Below are 19532 nucleotides of genomic sequence, written 5' to 3'. Positions count from 1 at the left end.
TCCATTTTAAAGCTGATAATATTCCATTGTACGAATATACCCATGTTTTGTTGATCCATTCATCCATCGATGAACACTTGGGTTGCTCCCAGCTTTTGGCTATTGTGAGGAACGCTGCTATGAACACGGGTGTGCAAGTATCTATTCAAGTTCCTGCTGTCAATTCTTTGTATATACTCAGAAGTGAAATTACTGCATCAAATGATAATTCTATGTTTAATTTTTTGAAGAACTGTCCTACTATGTTCCACAGTTGCTGCACCATTTTACATTCCCACCAGCAATGCACAAGGGTTCTTCCATCCATTCCAGCGTACTGTTTTCTGGTTTTTGATCCTAGCCATCCTAATGGATGTGAAGTGGTACCTCATTGTGATTTTTATTTGCCTTTCCCTTATGATTACTGATATTGAGCATCTTTTCATGGGCTTACTGGTTATTTATTACGTTCTTGAGAGACATGTCTATTCAGACCCTTTGCCTAATTTTGAATTGAGTTGTGTTTGATTTTTCTGTTATTGAGTTTTAGAAATTCTCCATATATTCCGGATATCAATCCTTTATCAGAGAGGAGATTTGCAAATATTTCCTCCCATTCCGTGGACTACCTTTTTATTTTGTTGATAGTATCCTTTGATGCAGAGAAGTTTTTAATTTTGATGGAAATCCGATTTGTCCATTTTTTCTTTTGTTCTCTGTTCCTTTGGTGTCATGTCTAAAAAATCATTGCTAAATCAATGTCATGAAAATTTCCCCTGTGATTTCATCTAAGGGTTTTATAGGTTTAGCTCTTACATTTAGGTCTATTACCCATTTTGACTTAATTTTTGCATGTGGTGTTACGGAAGAGTCCACCTTCATTCTTTTGCATGTGGATATCCAGTTTTCCCAGCACCATTTCATAGCACCGTTGCAAAGACTGTCCTTTCCCCATTGAATGGCAACACTGTCAAAAATAATTTTTAAGAGTGAAATTATGAATTCATAAAAATACAAAATAAACTCATTTAAAATATTTTATTTAACTCATTGATTAATGATAAAATGAATAAGACATCATTCATTTCCGTTCAAAGGAGAATTCAAAGAACAGAGACCTATATAGAACATAAAATGAATTTACAAAGAGATATAAAATTGACTTTTTTTGGTGGGGTCCATGTTAGTTTCCTATTGCTGCTCTGACAAGTTACCACAACTTTACTGGCCTAAAACAGCAAATCGATTATCCTACAGTTCCAAAGTCAGGAGTCTGAAGTGTGTTGGCAGAGCAGTGTTCCTTTTGGAGTTGTTAGAGAAAATTCCTTCTCTTGCCTTTTTCCATTTCTAGAGGCTGCCTTTATCCTTTGCTTGTAACTGGGCATCTCTCCAACCTCACTTCCATGGTCATAGCTCCTTTTCTAGCTCTGACCTTCCTGGTGGTAGGGACCCTCATGATTACATTGGTCCCTCCTAGATAATTCAAGATAATCTCATCTCAGGAGCCTTAACTCAATCACATCTGCACAATCTCTTTTGCCATGTGAAGTAATGTATTCACAGATTACAGGGATTAGGACTCGGACATCTTGGGAGGACCCTCGATTCTGTCCACCTCAATGGGGGGAAATAATTCCTTCCATCAGAAAGAATTAATTTGCATAGAAAAATCATTTGCATTGCTATGGGTTTTCTGCACGTTACAAGATTACAAAATAGCACAAAGACAATGAAAGGAGCAGACCCAGGACGGAACAATCCAGAAGCTGGTGCTTAGTTTTTCATTACACTCCAGCGTTTTTCATTGAAGACACCCAATAATCTTTTTGGTCCATTTCAAAGTCTTTCACAGTTTATCCTGGTATCTTTAATCTGTTTCATCCCTTCATTTCTATTTCATGTTCTTTTTTCATTTCTAGCCTCTATATACCTTATTGTGCTTTCTGCTCCATTCTTTCTTGAGCTCCTTTTAATTTAGTGTTCATTTCCTCTTTTTAAGATTTATGTATTTATTTGAGAGAGAGAGAGCATGCACGTGAGAGCAGGGGGAGGGGCAGAGAGAGAGGGAGAGAGGATCTCCAGCAGACTGACCGCTGAGCACAGAGTCCATCGTGGGGCTCAATCTCAGGACCCTGAGATCATAACCTAAGCTGAAATCAAGAGTCAGATGCTTAACTAACTGAACCACTCAGGCGCCCCTATTCATTTCTGAAATTATTTTGTTTTTTTCTTCTATTTCCTAACCTCTCCTAGTCCCTATTGTCCACCCACTATCCATCCATCTCTTCCTTTTTTCTATTTCTATCCCAAGGTCCAAAATTATTTCTGCTTTGTTGTATTCATCATACCTTCAACTAAGGTATTTATTATTATTATTATCATTATCATTATCATTATCATTATTATTATATGTTGGAAGGGTACAATTTCCCCCACATTTGAAAACATTTTTCCGATGTATTTTCTTCAACTGCAGAATAATTCTATTATTTCTTTTCAGGATTTTCCCTCTGGTATTCTGTATGAACGTGCAATTATACCTATTATGTTACTGATAGTTTAAGTGTGTTCTGTGTTCTTGAACCAGCTACTAGCAGGGGAATCCCAGGTGTTGGTGATATTGGGGGACACGCCTCCAGGGCTCCCTCCTCTGCAGCTATGAAGGGCGGTTTCCTCCACTTATGGCCCTGCTGAGTCCAGCCGCCAGTCTGGAAGGGCTCCTCCCAAGCTCACAAATGCATGGAAATTAAGCAATACATTTCTGCATGACCAATGGGTCAAAGAAGGAATCAAAGGGAAATTGGGAAATACTTTGAGATGACCGAAGATGAAGACACAATGTACCAACACTTATGGGAGGGCAGCTAAAACGGGGCTTAGGAGATATATAGCTGTAACTGCCTATATTCAGAAAGAGGAAAGATCTCAAATCAAATAACCTAACATTCTACCTTAAGACACTGGAGAAAAAGAGCAAAGTAAAACTAAAAGAGGGTTCCTTCCCAAGCTCTGAGTCCCTTCAGCACCACCCCCCCCCAGCAGCTGGTGCCCCCAAGGGATGCTGGGCCTGCCTTCCAGGGATACATTCTCTTCCCAAAGGGGTTCTTTCTAGGTTGGCCACTTCTGAGCCTCCTCGAGGCCCATCCCACCCACTCCTTCTCTCACCTCATTCCACTGATTTTAAGTCCTATTCACAGTAGTGCCTCCACAGGGAGGGGCCCCTCACCTTCCAGGACCCACTGGTTAGACTCCTCCCCACTCCCCCCTCCAGTCCTGCTGCCCCACTGTGACAGCTCTGGGCTACAGTTAAATGTAATTTGAGTCTTGGAGATTTCTTCTGTCTCCTAGCTTCACTAAAGGTACAGTTTTGTTTTATCTTGGGGAAGGGGTGTCAGGCAGAAGCGGGGAGGTCTAGAACTAAGCTCCTGCCTGGTGCTCCGAGGAGCTTTATCATCAAGTAACTCAGTCTTGACCACAGCTCAAGCAAGAGGGCACAGGAAGCTGTCCCAGCCCACTGGACTGGGGGAGGGGGGGGTCTAGGCTGCTCTAATGTGGCTTTTTCACCAAGGAGCAGAGGATACTGCCCTCTTGCATGCTCAGTACCCCATTTTTTTCCTGGGATTATTGAACCACGATGTAATACTGCAGCTCAGTTCTGATGCTAACCATCAGGACTCCACAAGTGAAAACACAGAGCCCAACACGCTTTCTCTCACTTGCAGACACAAGCTGCAAGTTTAGGGGTCCCCAGACCACCTGAACTTCTGGCCAGCTGGTTACAAATCTGGGGGTTCCCATGATCCCCTTAGTTTCGGCAATTCACTCAAGTGGCTCCCAAAACTCAGGAAGTATGAGGCTTACCGTTTTATTATAAAGGATATAAATCAGGGGGCACCTGGGTGGCTCAATGGTTAAGTGTCTGCCTTCGGCTCAGGTCATGATCTCGGGGTTCTGGGATCGAGTCCCGCATCGGGCTCGCAGCTCAACAAGGAGTCTGCTTCTCCCTCTGACATTCCCCCACTCGTGCTCACATTCTCTCTCAAATAAATAAATAAAATCTTTTTAAAAAGGGGGGAGATATAAAAAGAACCAGCCGAATGACTAGACACATAAGGCAAGGTCTGGGAAAGACCCAAACACAGAGCTTCCATGTCTTCTCCCCCAGCATCAGGACAAAACACCCTCCCTGTACGTAGAGGCATTCACCAACCAAGAAGCTCACCTAAGCCTCAATGTCCAGAGTTTTTATTGGGATTTCATGACATTGACACAGTTGATTGGACCATTGGCCATGTGGGGATTAAACTTTATCTCCAGCCCCTCTTCTAACCCAAGGTTGGGCGATTGGGCTGGCATCTGCTGGCACAAGGCCCTAAGTCTCTAATCACATGGTTGGTCTTCCTGAGTCATCGAGTTAGCATGAACTCAGGTGTGGTCCAAGAGCCATTGTGAATAACCACAGCTCTCCTGTCACTCAGAAAATACCCAGCGTTTAGAAGCTTCATCCCAGAAATCTAAGACCGAAAGCAGACAAATTCTTTATTATAGCACATAAGGACTTTCGGGTAAGTGTGCCCAGAACAGTGGGAGGCTAAAACCTGTCATCAGAGCAGCCAAAGAGACCAAGAAAGAAGGGCCCCGGAAAGAGAGGATGGCAGACAGGAGAACTGTTTCCATAAAGAGCTCCATAAAGAGCTGTCTTGAGACTTGTTCCTCTGGCCTCAGAAGACAAGCCAGGAATGGGCAATTCTGGGTCCAGGAGACAAGTTACTCATTAGGGAAAATGTTCTTCCTATTTGAAGTGATTTGGGAGTGTGGCTGCAAATGCCCTGGGCTCCCATGGAAGCTCTGCAAGAAAGACCCTGCTCCAGGGAAGGGACCAGGTGACCCCCAAGGGTCCCTGCAAATCACAAGGGCCTAGCACAGCGCCCAGACCTCAACACACACTCAGTTAACATAGAGTCAGTCTGTGTCACTGCCCTTCCAAGTTTTGGCGTATTATGGGGGAGGGGGATGGAGGAGTAACAGGGGAGCCCACCATCCTATACAACAGGATGCAAAAGGCCCTCTGGGAAGGGCTCACTGGTCATCTTTCCTCCTCACGTCCCCTCTTGCCATGGGCTGGGTCTACTCGGCTCTTTTCCCATAGCACCACCCTCTTATCCTCAAATTCCTGTACACAACCCCCGAATGAGACTCCAGGACAACGCTGCTCAGCCAGAAACTCCTAAGGCGAATGTTGAGTGAAGCGCTAAGGACCACTGGCCTCTGGTCTCCATGGCCCAGAGACGAAGCTTTGACCTCTCCTTTCTCAACATCCCCTGTGTCTGCTCTTAGCTAAGCCCTCACCAGAAGGGTGGGTTAGGGTAAGGTGATTCCTTCTGCCTTACCAGCCGACCAAGCCCACCATCGGTCACCCTGCTGCTCATCCAGTCTGTCTTCCTGGGCACTTTCTCTGGACTCACCCTGCACGAGTTCACTGGGATTCTGCAGGGCAAGGCTCCATGATATCCCCTCTCCTCATTCCCCACCTCTCCTGTCCCCTATGCATGGCATCCCCAGAAGCTGCCCTTCTTTTCCTGTGTCCATGACTTTCACACTCTCCTTAGGTAGTCCTAAGATCCATGTCTTCCCATCCCACCCAAATGCTAGAGAACCCCAGTGCCTATTTCCTGCCCAAGTCCTCCTCCCATCTGTGGATGGAGACACTCAACCGTGGTTGAATCTGGGACGGGAGGAACACGCTTTTCACTTTATTCATCTCCAACCACTTAAATATTTCACAATTCTGTGGTTTGCCAACTACGATGGTTAGTTTTTTCTTTGTTTGTTTTTTAAGATTTTATTTATTTGAGAGAGAGAGAGAGCATGAGCAGAGGGAGAAACAGAGGGAGAGGGAGAAGCAGACGCCCTGCTGAACGGGGAGCCTGATGTGGGGCTCTATCCCAGGACCCTAAGATCGTGATCTGAGCCAAAGGCAGACGCTTAACCGACTGAGCCACCCAGGCGCCCCTATGATGGTTAGTTTTATGTGTCAACTTCGCTAGGCCGTGGTATCTGTTTGTTCAAACCCCCCCACACACACTAGTCTAGATGTTGCCACGAGGATATTCTGCGTTCTACAACCAGTTAACTTTATGTAAGGGAGATTATCCTGGATAATCTGGACAGGTCTTAAGAGCACAACTTTCCCTGAGTAAGAAGAAATCGGGCCCGTGGGCTGCAATGTCAACCCCTCCCTGATGCTTCCAGGCTGCCCTTCCTCACGGCTTCTCCTGCAATCTACCATCACATAAGCCTTGCAATAAATCAATCAGTCTCCTCTCTCTCTCTCTCTCTCTCTCTCCATGTACAGGCTGATTGTGTTTCCCTGGTAGGCCCTGACTGATGTACTCCCTAACACCAACCCTGAAACTCAGACTCACCTTTCTCCCCTCTGCCCCCACCATCGTGCCCGCCCGGGCGCCCTCCCACCGGCTCCTCATCCTGGGGCTCTGCGTGGCCTGCCTTGCAGCTGTCCATGCCAGAAACCTAGGGGTCACCTCCCTCCCACTCCCAGTCAACTGGTCCATCCTGGAGGGCTCTTGAATCTGCACCCAGCCCTCCACCCCATGCCCCTACCTCTTCTCCTTCTGGCCTCGGAGCCACCATCTCACTAGGCTCACTGTCCCCATGACAGCTTTGTCCCCCTCATCCCAGCCACCAGCCGCGTGGTCTCTGAGAAGCCCCCTTCCCCTGTGTAAAGGCCTCTCCCATGTGCAACATGGCGTCCCCACCCCAGGCTGGTCGGCTCTGCCCGTCTCTCCTCACACCTCTCACTCCAGCAGCTGCTCCCCCAGTTCCGGGCCTGGAAGGGGCTTCCCTCTCTCTCACCTCCGCACCTTTGCTTCAACTTTCCCTCCTGCCCAGGCAAGGTGGCTTACAGCTATCGGGCCTCCAGCTATCCCCCGGCTGGCTGCTTGCTTCCCTGAATCCCCAGCAAACTCAGCTTCACTCGGAGCCTACTTCCAGGCCGAAAAAAGCAAGAAGTGCTCAAAAACATCTGCCCGAGGAATAACAGGATGACCTGATGTACCCACTCTTTCCGTCCTCCCTTTTCATTTTCCTAGTCAGAAGACAAACCAAAGCAATGCGTTTAATTAGTTTGGGAGTTTACCAAAGGGAATTTCCTCGTCTCTGTTCATGACTTAACTGCAGATGATTAGGACAAAGACTATTTTGCCCCTTAAGAAAACGAAATAAATATGCTTTGACTCCTATGCAGGCTTAAATGGAGTTTTTCTTTGTTTGTTTCCCAGTGGCACTCGATACTCCGGTCTGTTTGGTGGTTCTTCAATAGGTCCCAGAAGAACACGTGACTTCAGGCTCCGTGTTCCAACAGCCCCCACCACTGGTGCCTTCATGACTGTATCAGATGGAATTCGCTCAGAGCATCCTCCCTTCCCAAGACAGAGTCCTTGTCCCTGACCTTGAGCCTTGACCTCTCCATCCCTGTCGTGGGATTCTTCAAAGCATTAACTTGTTAGAGAAAGTTCCGGTCGCCACAATCCCCTAGACGGCAGAGCCCGGAGCCTGACATCCTCCCTGCTGGGCAGGGCCGACGGGGTCCCTTTCCTGCAGGGCTGGCCAGTCCCAACACCATGGGACAGCAAACACAGCAGCCCTGGCCTGCTCATACAAGCAGCACTGGCTGAGAAAACACAGACCAACTTGTACCCGACTTTGACTGCCTTCACTTGCGATCCTTCCCCTCGCTCCCCTGGCTCTCAATTCCTGGGATCCTGTGATAACATGTCCTCACTGGAAGGACCAGGGATAGTGACTAACCCGGCATTTCTGGGCTACAGCAAGGCACAGTCGCCAGCAGTTAATTAAATAAAGAGATCAGACAAACAGATGGGCAGACCCTAAATTCTAATAGCCTGGTGCCGATCGCATCTGTGAGGACGATCCTGGGGTCCTCTCTTTCCACCGTGGAGGGCTCTTCCCCCTGCCCTTTGCCTGAAGCTCAGTCCGTGGGGTTGGCCTCATCCCCAAGTTCTAGGCTTGCTTCAGAGAGACGTGCTGTCCCCCAGTACTTTTCCACCCTGGCATTCTGAATTCCTGCTCTTCAATCCGCTTGGAGACAAAGTCACACTTTTTATAGGCTCAGAACTTGAAGGTCCTCTCACACAGAGCTCAGACTCATAAAGGGGTAACAAAAGACATTCTCAAGCTCCAGGAACCAAGAAGAGCGAAGGGGGTGGCTGCCAACAGCAGAGCAGGTGAGCCAGCTCTGAGCCGAGCCAGCGAGCCACCTGGCTGCCTGTCCCCGCGGCCCACTGCCATGGAAACCGCACACAGCATCGCGGCTCCCAGCACCCTCGAGGAGGCAGGCGACGGGGTTTGGCAAGGCCACTCTGTGGGTAGAAAACAGCTAAGCAAATCTTCAGGAGGCTGGCCTTCCTGTCTCGGGTCTGACACCTGCTCTTCGCGGCTGTCTGGGACCAGGGATGGCCTCTCCCTCGAAGGTGGGAAATTATAGCACAAGATTAGGGGATAAGAAACCTTGACTCAAAGTCTCCAGCCACTTGGTGAGCTTGAAGTGACTCAGTGTTTCAATTACTGTGCGCTGAATGGCAATGATGAGGACAGCTCTTGAGAAGCCAAGTGGGAAAGTGGCCCCTCATTGTTTCCAGTCAGAACACAAAATACAGACGTGACCCCTCCCGGCGCAGGGATTCTCTCCCGGAGCCCCTCCATGGGATGTGACAGACAACTGCTAAATGGCAGGATTACACATTTATTACCACGACAAACCACGGCAGGTCCGTGCTCAGAATCACCAAGTACAGCTGCTAGTCTCTTCCGCATCCTGCACAAGCCAGTGGAATTCACATCAGTGTGGACGTGGCTCTCACCATCTCCTCCCTCCGCTGTGAAACCTTCAGTGGCTGCCCATGGCCCGCAGGAAAAATCCAAAGCTCTTGGTGTATAGCAGCCCAAGTTCTCCACAATCTGTTCCTGATCTTCCCTCCCACTGCTCAGCAGCTTGGACCTGGCCCCCAGCCACCCGGTGCTCCAACAGCATCCCTTCAACATGCTGGGTTCCCTTCAACCATTCCTCAGCTGGTGCACCATGAAACAAGCAGAACACGCTGTCTACTTAGGAGCAGCTTTCCTTGTGCTAATGGAAACCTGGATAATACCCGGGAACAAATGCAACGCTTCAAGGGAGAAGGTGCAAGTAGGGTTCTTTGTCCCCGAAGACAAGGAAGGATTAGACATTCCCTCGCGGGGGGAGAAAGAGGCGCTCTCAGACATTGCTGGAAGGGAATAAGATGGTTTAACCCCTGTAAGGGGACAGCTGGCAAAACCTGCCAAAATTATAGATGCAGGTAGCCTTTGAGGCAGCAATCTTGCTTCTGGACATCGATTCTGCAAACACCCCAGCATGCATACAAATGGCAGATGTACGAGATTATTCATTGGGGCATTCATTGTAATGGCAAAAGATTGGAGACGTCCCAAGAGGTCCTCAGTGAGGGGCTGGTTAGTGTGCTATGGAGTCCACCTAGGGGACGGGACTCCAAGGATCTGTGAGAGGCAACAGGGGAGGTCACTGTGGACCCACATGAAAAGAGCTCCAGGATATATTGGCACGTACACAGCATGCCACCCTTTTTAGGACAAGAAAATTAAAATTCACATTCATATACAATTGCATAAGGAACCATTAGAAATGGAAACAAGAATCTAATAAAAATGGTTACCCAGAGAAGGTGTGAGCAGTGTTGAAACAGCAGATGAGAATGACTTCCCATATCACTTGATTCTTGAGCCCTGTAACTTATCTCTCATTCAAAAGTTAAAAACGATTGGAAAAGGATGATACCCCCACAAACACAAAACATTGTTAAGTTCAGTAACTACCAAAATGCGTGAAGTGGGGGGTCCACTCTGACCCCCGGAACCTACATCATTTGCCTTTTCTTCCCCATAGAGAGCGTCCTTGAGGGAAAGCATTTTGTCCTTTTCATCTTTGTGCCTCTAGGAGTGAGCACACAGTAGGCACTCAGCAAATAGTTATTGACTAGATGGCTGCTGTTTTGTGGAAACCGACAGCCACAGGGGGAAAAAAAATGACAAGACGCCGGTGCACATGATTGGGACTGTTCACTTTATTTAACGAGAATCACCATAGTGATGAGAGACAAGTGAGAGGAATGGCAGTGTGGTTGCTAACAGCAGCAGCTCCAGGCCGACAGGCCCTCTGAGGCAAAGCCTGGACCATATCCGAACAAGGGGCTCGTTGCTGGCTGGAACTTTATGCTTTGGGGGGATTTTATTGTAAAGTTTTATTCATTTTAACAGCAAATGCGGAAAATGTTTAAATATGCATTATCCCTTAAAATGCGTAGCTAAAATACAGGAGACTCGGTTTTCTTGCCATTTTTTCTTTGCTGATTGAAAAAAAAAAACAGGAAATGAAATCTGGTTTATATATAATTTGTCACACATGTAATATATCCAACTTTGTAAGCACTCCAAGTTTTCATTAACTCTGCTGAAATATATTTACATTAAGAAATCTCTCAGCCCTAATGTCGTTAGTTTCAAACTTCCAAACTTAGTTGTTTTGCTAAAAATGCAGATCAGAGCCAGATGGAGGACTGAGCACCCCCATTTGACCTCCCTCCTAACCAAAATCCCATTAAATAACAGAAAATTCTTGCTTAATTAGAAAAGGCAAAAAAGAGAAAGAAAAGGAAAGGAAAAAAAATTCATAATGGCATGGGAAAATAAGAAAGATCACCCTCATTGGAACATAGCATTTGTCCCCAAGCCAAATCTGAGGGTGTGAATACTTGGTCCAGAGAGGCAAGGCAGTGACTACCCCAATGACTACTGACCCTCCAGGAAGGACAGGTCACCTCTACACTCTCAGAAGACCAGAACCCAGGGGCGCCTGGGTGGCGCAGTCGTTAAGCGTCTGCCTTCGGCTCAGGGCGTGATCCCGGTGTTCTGGGATCGAGCCCCGCATCGGGCTCCTCTGCTGGGGGCCTGCTTCTTCCTCTCCCACTCCCCCTGCTTGTGTTCCCTCTCTCGCTGGCTGTCTCTCTGTCAAATAAAATAAAACAAAATCTTAAAAAAAAAAAAAAAAAAAAGAAGAGTAGAACCCACCCCACCTGAATAGTCATCAGAAGCAGGTATGATCACAAGAATGAGCAAACTAGTAGGGATTTTTAGATACAAGGATGGCAGATGGCCAAGAATCACCAAACATTTGAGAAAACCAACACCACAACAGAGTAACATCGAACATAACCTACAAGAATTACAACCAAAGGAAATCAATAGAGAAAATAAAAATGTTCTAATAACTATACTTTCTATTTTTTTAAAAGATTTTATTTATTTATTTGACAGAGATAGAGACAGCCAGCGAGAGAGGGAACACAAGCAGGGAGAGTGGGAGAGGAAGAAGCAGGCTCATAGCGGAGGAGCCTGATGTGGGGCTCGATCCCAGAACACTGGGACCACGCCCTGAGCCGAAGGCAGATGCCCAACCACTGCGCCACCCAGGTGCCCCTAATAACTATACTTTCTATCTCCAGAGAGATAATAGAGTATTTTCCATCCATAAAAAATTAATTGCAATTAATCAAAACCAAAGATTAACTTCCAACACTCAATAGAGAGGATGAATGTCAACACCAATGCAGGTAAGGGGAAATTCGTAACATGAAAAATCAAACCAAAGAGTCCCCCTTAGGCTTAGTGTGAAATGACAAAGAAATAGAAAAAATGTGAGTTAAAAGTCATGAGATGTGGAGGGAAGTCCCAGAAATTCCAATATATGTATGACAGAAGTTCCAAAGGGAGAAAACAGATACAATGAGAGTGAAGACATACCCAAAGAAAGAATGGGATGGTAAGTGGGGATTCAGAGCTGAAGAAAGACACCAGTCTTCAGACCAGTGGGGTTCACTGAATACCAAGCAGAGTGAAAAAAAAGTGAAATAGAATTTCAGAAATCTAGACACGTCATGGTTAGAGTTTGGAATACCAGGGACCCCTGGGTGGCTCAGTCGGTTAAGTGTCTGCCTTCAGCTCAGGTCGCGACCTCAGGGTCCTGGTATCAAGCCCCGTGTCAGGCTCCCTGCTTAGTAGGGTGTCTGCTTCTCCCTCTGCATCTCCCCTCTGCTCATACTCTCTCTCTCCTTTTCTCTCTCAAATAAATAAATAAAATCTTAAATTAAAAAAAAAAGAGTTTGGAATACCAAGTGATGAGAGGAAAATCCTACTCCCTTCCAAAGAGAGGGAATAGGTTATCACAGGAGAATGAAAATCAGCGTGACATTAGACATCTCTATCATCAACCCTGATAGTAGAGCAAGTCCTTTAATGCCCTGAAAGGCAGAAACAAAAAAACAAACAAACATTTTTAACCTAGAATCCAATACCCAGCCAAACTAACATTCAAGTGGGGATCAAAATAAAGACATTTTTGAGCACATGTAGGTTCACAGAACCTGTAACCTGGCCCCAAGAATCCAAGAAAGTGAAGATGCAGGATCCAATAAATAACAGAGGAGAAAACAAAATAAAAACTTAGAGTTGATGCATAACATTTTTTAAAAAGTTGAATTTCAGGGGCGCCTGGGTGGCAGAGCGGTTAAGCTTCTGCCTTTGGCTCAGGGCGTGATCCCGGCGTTATGGGATCGAGCCCCACATCAGGCTCCTCCGCTATGAGCCTGTTTCTTCCTCTCCCACTCCCCCTGCTTGTGTTCCCTCTCTCGCTGGCTGTCTCTATCTCTGTCGAATAAATTAATAAAATCTTTAAAAAAAAAAAGTTAAATTTCAACCTGGAATTAAAATCTTAAACGCGCTCAATGTGGTAGGGATAATGGGAGCAGCAGGGAGGAAAAGAAGCAAAATCAGTCTCAAGGTCCACACACCACTGTCCCACTGCAAGAACGGATCTTTTTTTGCAAATCACCCCATTAGAAGTGCCATACTTCTGAAAATAACTTAATTTAGGGGGCGCCTGGGTGGCGCAGTTGTTAAGCATCTGCCTTCGGCTCAGGGCGTGATCCCGGCGTTCTGGGATCAAGCCCCACATCAGGCTCCTCCACTAGGAGCCTGCTTCTTCCTCTCCCACTCCCCCTGCTTGTGTTCCCTCTCTCGCTGGCTGTCTCTGTCTAATAAATAAATAAATAAAAATCTAAAAAAAAAAAACTTAATTTAGGATTTTTACTAAATTGCACTGATTCACTAAATAATTGAACTAGAAAGCCAGTTTAGCTTTTCTAACTTAATGAAGGTATAAATTTTTGCCTTTGAATTTACTCAAGGGCAGGGGTAAGGTGGGAGCACATCTAAGAGATTCATTTCAATTATCACATATCATTTTCAGCACCCTCTAAGCGGCAGTATGTTGGGTCATGCTAAGTGGAGAACCCCCTGGGATGGAAGAGAGAACACATATGATTAAGAACGATGCAGAAAAAGCTGAATCCTGACAGGTTCCTTTATAAAGAATACTGAGTTGATGCAATATGAAAAATAAGAATTCCAGGGCACCTGGGTGGCTCAGTTGTTAAGCGTCTGCCTTCGGCTCAGCTCATGATCCCAGCGTTCTGGGATTGAGCCCTGCATCGGGCTCCCTGCTCAGCGGGAAGCCTGCTTCTCCCTCTCCCATTCCCCCTGCTTGTGTTCCCTCTCTCACTGCCTCTCTCTCTGTCAAATAAATAAATAAAATCTTTAAAAAAAAAAAAGAATTCCTCATATATCAACATATTGAGTTAAACAGCAATCTCTTTCATCCTTTCAAATCCAATAAAGAAATTTCTTTTAGACAAGAAATAACAAGTGTTGGTGAGGATGTAGAGAAAAAAGAACCCTTGTGCACTGGTGGGGGGAATGCAAACTGGTGCAGCCACTGTGAAAAACAGTTTGGAGGCTCCTCAAAAAATTAGAAATAGAAATACCATATATTCAAGAATTACACTTTTGGGTATTTATCTGAAGAAACAAAAACACTAATTTGAAAAGATATATACACCCCTGTGTTCATTGCAGCATTATTTACAATAAATAGGATATGGAAACAATCTAAGTGTCCATTGACTACTGAATGGATAAAGAAGAGGTGGTGTATACATATATAATGGAATATTACTCAGCCATAAAAAAGAACGAAATCCTGCCATTTGTGACAACATGGGTAGACCTTGACGGGATTATGCTAAGTGAAATAGGTCAGACAGAGAAAGATACATACCATATGATCTCACTTATATGTGGAATCTAAAAGTGAAAAAAAATTAAAACTGAGTTCATAGATACAGAGGACAGATTGGTGGTTGTCAAAGGCAGGGCAGACAGGGGGAGATGGCCAAATGGTTGAAGGGGGTCCAAAGGTATGAACTTGTAGTTATAAAATAAGTAAGTTCTGAGATGTAAGGTACAGCATGGTGACTCTAGTTAATAATACCATATTGTATATTCAAAAGTTGCTAAGAGGGGTCCTGCGTGGCTCAGATGGCTAAGCATCTGCCTTCAGCTCAGGTCATGATCCCAGGGTCCTGGGATCAAGCCCCACATCGGGCTCTCTGCTGAGCAGGGAGCCTGCTTCTCCCTCTCCCTCTGCTGTTCCCCTTGCTTGTGCTTGCTCTCTCTCTCTCTCTCTCTCTCTCTGTGTCAAATAAATAAAATCTCTAAAAAAAAAAAAAAGAAATGAAAGAAAGAAGATAGAAAGAAAGAAAGAAAGAAAGAAAGAAAGAAAGAAAGAAAGAAAGGAGAAAGAAAGAAAGTTGCTAAGAGAATAAATCTTAAAAGTTCTCATCACAAGAGGAAATCTGTGTAACTGTGTGTGGTGAAGGGTGTAAACTTAGACTCACCGTGGTAATCATTTTGCAGTGTGTGCAAATAGCAAATAATTATGTTGTAGACTTGGAACTAATACAATGTGATATGTCAATTATACCTCAATTTTTTTAAAAAGAGGGAAAAAGAAACTTCTTTTAATTTATAACAATAGACAGCAGGAGTAGTAGTCTGAAGTATTGGCCCTGATTCTTCAACCCACCCCGCACGCACATCCTCGCCCAACCTCGTTGTGGATGGGACGCACTTTCCCACCCCTTGACTTAGCCAATAGAACGTTAGCAGATTTGATACGAGCAAAAATTTGAAATGTGTTTGTGTGGTCAGGGGTGCCCACCCTCAGACCCCTGCCATCACCCAGTGATGAGCATGTCCCTGCTAGTCCCCAGACGAGGATGAGAGACATGAGGAACGCAGCTGTCTGGCCTCCCCGCGGCATGAAGCAGAGCCACACCAGCCAGCCCGCAAACGCACAAGTAGGAAACAAGTAGTCAATACTGTGTGTCATTGACAGGTGGGGATGATTTGTTAAGCAGCATAACTGTGGCAATAACTAGCTGATACTTAGAGGGGCAGGTGGCAACTGTCACTGCCACAGATGTGAGGAGTAATTCCTGAGTTGCTGCCTTACTAACATGGCTTCTCTCACTTGTAGATAGAACATCCCACTCTGGTAAAAGTCGCAGCTTCCCGGGAGTGGTGTGGTGACGTGGACACTCTTATATGCTGCTGGTGGATGGGTAAACAGGTGCCTTTTAGAGAGCAATTTGGGGATCGCTGTCAAGATTCTAAAAAATGTGGGGCACCTGGGTGGCTCAGCCGGCTAAGCGGCCGACTCCGGACTTCAGCTCAGGTCTTGATCTCAGGGTCATGAGTTCAAGCCCCACATGGGGCTCCACCCCCGGGTGGAGCCTACTTAAAAAAAAAAAAATTCTAAAAAATGTTCATGTCTATGAACCCAGTTGATTTCATTTCTGAATAATGATCCTAAGGGAGTAATCCTAAAAAGGAGAGAAGCTTTATGCACGATGGCAATGTGGTTTCTAATAGAAAGAGCATCGACTGCACATTTACACTTTTACAGTTTTCACATGCATTTCTCATTCAATGCTCACAACCTCTGTTTTGCAGAGAAGGATCAAGAGACTGAGTCACCTTCCCGAGGCCCTTCAAACACAGACCTCTGGCTCCAGGGCCCACGGTCTTAACCTCCATGCTCTACTACCTAAAATGGCCAAAGAAGATATGTGATTCATTCACATTCTGGAATGTTATGTAGCCATTTAAAAATAAAGTACACAATCATTTTTTAAGTGCTTCAAAAATAGATGATGATATAAAGCTATACAGAAAAAAAAGTAGAACACAAATTAACCATCTAAAATCTTTCTCAGAATAAGGCAGCGTAGAAATACATTAATAAGCAAAACTAAATGGGGGCGCCTGGGTGGCACAGCGGTTAAGCGTCTGCCTTCGGCTCAGGGCGTGATCCCAGGGTCCTGGGATTGAGCCCCTTGAGGGGCTCCCTGCTCAGCGGGGAGTCTGCTTCTCCCTCTCCCTCTGCCCGCCACTCCCCCTGCTTGTGTGCTCGCCCTCTCTCTCTGTCAAATAAATAGATAAAAACTTTTTTAAAATTAAAATAAAATAAAACAAAACGAAATAAAATAGAATAAAAGACTTGACACGACCAAGTTTTGCTGGGCTGTGGAACAAGTGAAACACATACATTGTTAGTGGGGGTGTAAATTCACGAAAGCCTTGTGGACAACTTTTTGGCAGTTTCCCATAATGTCAAACATTCTTTATGATCCAGCAATTCCACCCCTAGGGATTGACCCAAGAGAAATGAAAACATGTATCCACACAAATCCTTGGACAAGAACGTTGATTGCAAATTGAAACAACTGGAATGCTCAACAAGGAAAGGGATACACAAACCATGGTGTATTCGATCAGTGGAATACCACTCGACAATTCTTTTTTTTAAGTGTTCAATGATTCATTATTAGCGTATAACACCCAGTACTCATTTACAACACGTGCCCTTCTTAATACCCATCACTGGGCTACCCCCCATCTCTCCACCCCCCTCCCCTCTGAAACCCTCAGATTGTTTCCCTGAGTCCATAGTCTCTCATGGTTCGCCTCCCTCTCTGATTTCTTCCCCTTCAGGTTTCCCTTCCTTCCCCTAATGTCCTCCATGCTATTCCTTATGTTCCACATATGAGTGAAACCATATGATAATTGTGTTTCTCTGCTTCACTTATTTCACTTAGCATAATCCCCTCCAGTTCCATCCATGTCAATGCAAATGGTGGGTATTCATCCTTTCTGACGGCTGAGTAACATTCCATTGTATATATGGACCACATCTTCTTCATCTGTTCATCTGTTGAAGGACAACCCAGCTCCTTCCACAGTTTGGCCACGAAAACTGGTACAGCCACTTTGGAAAACAGCATTGAGATTCCTCAAAAAGTTAAAAATAGAGCTACCCTATGACCCAGCAATTGCACTACGGGGTATTTATCCCAAAGATACAAAGATGTAGTGAAAAGAAGGAGCACGTGTACCCCAATGTTCATAGCAGCAATGTCCATAATAACCACTCAGCAATTTAAAAAGGAGTGGTTTGCGGGTGGTGCAAAACCAAGGAAGAACCTTCAAAAAGTGTTTTTTAGACAAACAAGCCAGATTCAAAAGAGTACATAGTTTATGATACGTTAATATGAAATTGAAAACCAGAAAGAAAAAAACCCCACAAAAACCTAATATTCTGGGATAGAAATCAGCATAGTGGTTGCTTGGGGAGGGAGAGCAGATAGAGTGGAAAGAGAAAGGATAGAATTTTCTGGTGGTGACAACGATGTTCCATATCTAGATTGTGGTGTGCCTTACACAGATATATAAATATTTGTCAAAAATCACTGAACCCTACACTTAAGATCTGTACATTTCACTGATTTTTTTAAGATCGTGGGCTCATGATCACGGTCAAACCCGTCTGCCCGATGGTGGGGATGGAGGCCGAGAATGGCAGGCGAAGAGCAGCAGGAACGAGGAGGCACGGACTGGACAGCTGAAGCAGCAGGAGGCTGGCCTGACCCCACCTGGGCAGCCCCGCCTGGAGCCTCGTGGGCCCTGGGGAGGCAGGGCAGAGAACCCCCACCCTGGGCGCCCTGCGCAAGGACCCTCTTCCCACCTTGGCTCGCCAAGGGTCTTATGCAACTCCGTGGCTACGTCGGTCCATTCCGAGAGCTGAATGTGGACCAGGCAGGCTTCCTCAGCGCTCTCACAGGACAGAGATGCATGGGCAGGTCTCGGGTCACTGCGACAGAGCTGGCCTTGCCACAAGTATTAAAGAAGTGGACACCATGGGGGCCCATGCGGAGCCTACAAATAGTGTCAGTGATGTGGCCGATGGGGACAGGGGCCTTGACCCAGGAGGGCAGGGCGAGCGGAGGTGAGGGGAGCAGTGGCAGGGCACCGCAATTCCATGGCCACCTCTCATGGGATGAGAGGCACCTGCCGCACCCCACAGAGGCTAGGAGGGACCAAGATAGGAGGGCTGAGGGCTGCCACATGGCCAGGAAGGGCACCTGGAGATGTACCTTAGCCCACAAGGTAACAACCAGAGACAACTGGGGTTACTCAGGCAAGCCTCCCTGAAAGCCCCGGAAAGATGGAGAGAGACGGCCCGCCCCAGGAGGCTGGGCTGCAGCATGAGCAGGTGAATGCATGGCGCCTCGGAGCGGCCAAGTTCACGTGTGGACTGCACAAGGCCATATTTGGACCCACCGGCTGGTGCAACCTGGGACTCCACGCTAGTATTCAGAAGGCATCGACGGCGGAGAAACATGTGCGGAAACACAACTGGAGAGAAAACAAGACAAAATGTCGATAGAACCGACATTGAAAAGAAAATTAATCTTTTAGCAATAAGATTACAAGTGATTTTTCCCTTCTCTGTACATGTGGGTTCTTTATAACTTTATAATTTAAAAACATTGAAATGTGGGGCGCCTGGGTGGCTCAGTCAGTTAAGCATCTGCCTTTGGCTCAGGTCATGATCTCCACCCCCCCACACACACCTGCAGCGGGCTCCCTGCTCAGCAGGAAGTCTGCTTCTCCCTCTGCCCCTCCTCCTACCCCTATCCCCACCCCTGCTCATGCTCTCGCTCTGTCTCTCTCAAATAAATAAATAATCTTTCATTTTAAAAATAAATTAATTAATTAAAACATTGCAATGTATCTGTGGACATGTGATTACATATAAAACAGTGATGGTCAAACAGTTTGCTTTGTATACTCTCGTGCATATATTTACATATATATCCTAGATGCATATACTCATACACATATGCGTTTGCCTTATGCTCTTAAAAAATCATTGCAAATCCCCTAAAGAACTTTTGTTTCTGTGAGTTATATCTATCAGTTTGAACTGTATTAGATATTAAAGCAGAGATTTCCAAATATTTATTTATTTTAAAATGGCAGCTTAAAAACCCATCGCATGTTAACATAAATAACATTTCCGTGAAAAATAATGATAACTTTGAACATCTTGGTGAGAAAGGTGGCATTCTGCTCACATTTGCGAATCTCTTTAATGTCTGGCTTTAGTGAGACAGCTGGATTCTCAGATCAGCTCCAGCCTTCAACCTGCGGCAATATGCCAC

At 45.8% G+C, this 19532-nt stretch overlaps 1 long non-coding RNA gene across 2 annotated transcripts in view; it reads left to right on the top strand.

The window, feature by feature from the left end:
* The window catches only part of LOC123001504 (uncharacterized), a 33080-nt gene extending 22674 nt beyond the window's left edge, over positions 1 to 10406 (top strand). For both annotated transcript variants that reach the window (XR_008957601.1, XR_006410454.3), the window contains exon 6: positions 7278 to 10406. This is a non-coding gene — a long non-coding RNA (uncharacterized LOC123001504). The remainder of the gene's footprint in view (positions 1 to 7277) is intronic.
* Positions 10407 to 19532: the final 9126 nt, after the last annotated feature.

The sequence above is a fragment of the Ursus arctos genome, unplaced genomic scaffold, assembly GCF_023065955.2.
Source record: "Ursus arctos isolate Adak ecotype North America unplaced genomic scaffold, UrsArc2.0 scaffold_5, whole genome shotgun sequence".
Lineage (NCBI taxonomy): Eukaryota > Metazoa > Chordata > Mammalia > Carnivora > Ursidae > Ursus > Ursus arctos.
Note: the sequence above shows the minus strand (reverse complement) of the source record. Positions and strands in the feature narration are given on the sequence as shown.